Consider the following 5,212-nt stretch of genomic DNA (forward strand, 5'->3'; position numbering starts at 1 on the left):
GACACATCATCAGCCAATTCGTTAATCCACCATGCATAGCGTCGAGGCAACCCTTGTCCAGTGCCCACTGGATTAGATGGCCACTGACACGTCGCCTTGCTGGCAGTGGTGGAGCTACAAACTAAGAGCAGAGCGAGCCAGTCTAAAGAATATCACCCAATTTTTTTGAAATGGCTTAGTGAGGCTTATACTTTGCATTGTCTTTGTTCTGAGTTGGGCCGGCCATGGCACAGTTTTGCCCTTACGTAGCTTTGCCACTGGCTCTTGGCTATCAGCGCACAATGCACCCCACATAATTTTCATTCTATTATTGTATTATTGCAGATGCCCAAAGTGTATTACTTCATGGTTGTAATGCCTCCGGGCGGGGTACAAGGCCGCAACACCTCACATCTAAATTGTCCCCTTATATCAACACTAGTCCGTTTTCACACTTTACGGTTAACTTTGAGGTTCCTTGCGTACAGTCTTCTGAAAAAGAAGAAAATCTATATTGATATGATGACTATCAATCCTATTAAGCCGAATATTATAGGATGATATACGTGTAACAAATTTACCAAGTACTAGATTCTTCTGAACAAAACAACACGAAATAGATTGTTCATGTCGAACGAGCATGCTGCATGATACGGGGAGAGACATATGCCTCTCTCGTCCAGTACACAAGTTTGCACGTCAGGACACGTGCACTGCAGATACCCAGAGTACACTACATGCATGCGACTGATCAACGTCACGAGGGACTGGCCAGGAAGCCGTACTGCCCATCAGCAGTGCCAGCGCCGTTGGCCGTGGCGGCCCTTGGCATGGCCGCCGGCTCGAACCCGAGCACCCTCGCGCGCTCCACGTAGGCACGCTTCACGCTGGTCCGCTGGTAAACCAGCAGCCCCGCCACGCTGCGACTCGCGTCGGCGCGGAACGGCCGGCCGGAGCCCATGAACCCGTCCAGCAGGTGCAGGTAGGCCTCCAGGTCGTGGCAGCAGGCCGGGCCGGCGTCCGGGCGCAGGCACGGCGAGTCGCGGCTGTCCAGCGTCAGCTCCGCGCCACCCGCGTGCACGTATCCTTCGGCCATCGTCGTCGGTTTCACGAGCCCGGGGACGCGCGTCACCACGTCGCCGGCGTTCACCACGCGCAGCACGTTCACGCCCCGCTCGTGCTGTAGCCGGTCCGCGAACGCGCGGTTGCCTGTCTTCGGGCCGCCGAAGGAAACCACGGAGACGGGCGGCGGCTGATGATCATCTGCAGCGGTGCTGTTACTCGCCGCATCGGCGGCCAGGCACGCGCTTAGCTCGTCGGCGGCGAGGAGGGCCAAAGATGCGCCGAGGCTGTGGCCAACCACCGTGATGCTGAGCTCCTCGCCCTTGTACACCTCGATCAGCCGCCTCACCTCCTCCACAATGGCGTCCGACAGGCTGGGCACGTGGTCGCCGGCCGTCTTGTACAGGCTGAGGAACCCCTTCGCCACCTTGGGCACGTTCTGCGCCGCCGTGGCGTCGTCGCCGTCATCGTCGTCCGACACTGGCACGAGGCCGGTGCGGAGGTTCTCTGCCCACTCAGGGCACGTGGCGGTGCCGCGCAGCACAATGACGATGTCGCGACGGCCCATGCGCCGAACCTCGCGCTCGTTGTCGCAGACGGCGACGTAGCCGGCGAAGCTGGTGCGCTGTGTCAGCCACTTGGGCGCTGACCGCCGCTGCACCCACGGCGGGATTGTCAAGGAAGACGTGGCAAACAGGCTGCGCGTCGGCCGGTACGACCGGTCCGGTAGCACGAGCGCGCGATGCTGGCCGCGGCCGTGCGACGGCGACGACGGCATGGAGTGGAACGCCGTGTAGGCGGCCTGCACGAAGTCGCCGTATCGCAAAACCTCGCGGCGGAGGTTCTGGTCGAGCGGGTCGACCAGGCCCTTCCACGCGCCCTCACCGTGGTAACGTCGCCATTCGGCGGCGATGGAGCCCCTGGGCGAGGGCCGCGGCGAGAGCGTGAGGAGCCGCTGCATTTGTGCCAGGCTACGCGGGGACATCTCGTCCGTGGCGGGCCTCCCTGTGAACGGCAGGAACGTGGACAGGTTCAGCGCGTTGAGGAGACCGCCCCGGCGGCCTTTGCGTTCGTCGGAGTCGGTGGTGGTCTCCTCCCTGTCGCCCCCGCCGGGCTCGTCGGCGAGCGCCTTCTTAGGCCGGACTGGGAGCGGGAGCGGCGGCGGGCGGAGGAGGAGGCGGTCGAGGTTGGCGAGGTGCGTCTTTGTACAGACGGCGTTAGGCTTGGTGGTGATGGCCATCGCCGTTGCGTTTGGGTTGAGAGGCGACGGCCGGCTGTGGCGCGGCGGTGCCGCGATAGCTGCCGCGGCGGACATGGCCGGAAAAGCAAAAAAGCGCGCGGGCGCGGTGCGCCAAATTCGTCGACGTGGAGTGGTTCGAAGGTGGCAATCGCTAGCGTGTGCACAAGCATGTCAAGTGCAAGTGCGGTGGTTTATAGCTAGGCAAGGGGCGCGCGCAAAATGTGCATCACGTGTAGTCGTCACGCGTTGTGCTTTCTTTTGGGTCTGAATCAGGTTACCAAAATCAAGTGCAGTTCTAAACTAAGCGTAGTTCAGATGACTAGATTCTTTGTGGTGAAACATATGCTCATAGAGGTAAAATATGCGTGCATGCATTTATAGAATTGATTGCATGTGAGTATTTGGGTTTATACAGCATGAAAAAAAGTGAATTACGGTTATTATTCTAAAACAAAATCAATTACAGTTCCTACACCAAGCGGTCAACTTGCTAAGCTATCAAAAATATGAAATCAATTGTGGTTCCCAAAATTCCATTACTAATAAAAGGCGTGAGGCAAAACTAAATGGGGGTGGATCTCTTGTCGGCCCTTTCTACTTGCTCTGATCCTGAATTCTTGATTTGATTTTCTAACACATGTCTAAGTAGATGTCTTGCACGACTGAAATCTAAGTAAGAGTCTTAGTCTATACTCTAAAACGAAGTGTCATCATTATTCTTCTCCGTTTTCTTCTAACAGTTCGGTTAAAGATCGTAATGTACGTCTTTTTATTTTTCGAGAAAGATCAGTAGTTCAGCGCTATTAGTACGTAGTAGTACGAAGCACTAGTTGGCGCACGTGCAGAAATAAGCTGCTTCCACCGGCCAGGCCGCAATTCAGTGAACCTGACTGAACTGTTCACACAAAGGAATGATGCATCAACTCAAACTCATGGTGCACGTGTCAGTTACAGCACGGATGTTCTTTCTCTGGGGATACCAGCAGAGCCGGACACCACTTTTTTTCTAGGACGCGTTTCGTTCATATGCACTTGTGTTTTGTGGCCCAATGATAATAAATTTATTACATCTAAAAAGACTGTTAGGCGATTGTGCAGGAACAGCAGCGGCGTCTCATCTATTGAGAAGAAGGAACGGTGTTTGATCTACGATTTAAAAAAGGAACAGTGTTTGATTGAGAGAAACAAAGTCAATACAAACAACTGGAAAGGATGCAAGAGGCATTTCTTTTTTTGCGGGTGATGCAAGAGGCATTATTAAAGGACTTCACATCTTCAAGATTTTTAGAAAGAGTTATTTATTTATTCATTGCGGGTAAAAACTCATATTACTCGAGCATCAACCGTACAATCCTCTTTGCATAAAGCAATGACTTCTGGGAGACCAGAGCTCAACCAAACTACAGTTCTACTTCCAGTTCTTGCAAAATTTGATAAGAAATCATTAACTAAATTTTGACGACGGTTGATATGAGCAATATAAGTCATACGAAGAGACTTTAGATGCTTGCTCTCTGCCACCAAAGACGCATAGACCGATCTGTCTATTCCATTCTTATTCAACATGTTCATCGTTGAGGAGATCCATTCTTTGAATAGCTAGAGATAACCCCTCCATGCATGCACATATTTCTGCTTCAAGGGCATCTCGGCAAGCAAAGAGTTCCCTGCAAGATGAATAAATGATGTTGCCGAGGTCATCGTGAAGCACCATGCTAGCTCCGGCCTTCCCATCCTCTAAATATATCAGGTTTGTAACATATCTTACCCCATCTAGCAAAAATTCTCAATTTATACCCCATTTAGGTGAACTTTGTGCCACATAAGTTTTACTTTCGTACACCCCCTTTGAAAGTTTGCACGAATATTAAAGTTACTTTAAAAAGTTATCACCATATTATCCTCCACATCAAACGTATTGAATACATTGGTTGACTATATTATCCTTTTTGATTGAAGGGATACCTTCTAATCTTCATATTTAATCTGCATCAAAATCCATAAACTTTTCTCGGGGGCGTGTCGAAGCAAAGTTCATGCCACATATTACCACATTTTTAGTGTTTTCCCCAATTTTGGAGCAGACTAGATGCGCCATGTTTGTAGTTTTTCATTTTCTCTAGTTTTTTATCACCTGGTATTTGTAGTGTATCAAATCGGACCAGCATACTAGACCTGGCTTGCACCCGCGCCTAGTCCACACCACACATGCTCTGGTCTTGGTCGCACCACAAGATGCGTTACACCGCACCCAACCCGCACCACACCACATCGCGCACTCGCTCAACCGCTAGGGTTTGGTTTCGCCAACGCCGACGGAGATCTCATGTTGGAGGAAGCATCATAGGCTAGAGTTGAAGCACGTAGCATGCATTGGTTATTCCGTTGCTTTGCAAGTGCCAAGCAACAACAAGCCAAGAAGATGGGAAGCATGAAGTCGCCCGCGAAGGCGAAGCCGAGGGGGTTGCCATCCCGACAATGAGCAGCTATAGGTAGGAAGCCAAGGTGTCCACGAGCACGTTCATGGTAAGTGTCCAATGATGACTATAAAATTAGGTTGGGAAGCGTGAGTACCCCGTAGGGCCGCGTGTGGTGTTTATAGATGTTGGCTGAAAGCCTGCAGTAGTGTACATGTTGGGACTATCACTAACGATGTGTCTGGGGGGAAACAAAACATAGAGATATGGATACAAAGAGGTTTAAATGGCTCTATCTCTAACTTGTCTAACACTCCCTCTCAATCTATGCTCTATGGAACTTTTCCAAGATTGAGATTGTACTTGAAGTTAACCAACCTTCTCATTGTGAGAGGTTTTGTGAAACCATCGGCCAACTGATCTCCAGATGAAATGAACCTTATGTCAAGTAATTTTCGAGCTACTCTTTCTCTGATAAAGTGGAAATTAATTTCAATATGTTTTGTGTGTGCAT

General features: G+C 51.1%; 1 pseudogene; it reads right to left on the reverse strand.

Annotated features, from left to right (window-relative positions):
- Window positions 1–523: 523 nt before the first annotated feature.
- On the reverse strand, window positions 524–2,439 carry LOC125534269 (phospholipase A1-Ibeta2, chloroplastic pseudogene; annotated as a pseudogene).
- Between the last annotated feature and the right edge of the window lie 2,773 nt (window positions 2,440–5,212).

This window comes from Triticum urartu, chromosome 1A (assembly GCF_056163025.1).
Source record: "Triticum urartu cultivar PI428250 chromosome 1A, HENAU_Tu73, whole genome shotgun sequence".
In the NCBI taxonomy this organism is placed as follows: domain Eukaryota; kingdom Viridiplantae; phylum Streptophyta; class Magnoliopsida; order Poales; family Poaceae; genus Triticum; species Triticum urartu.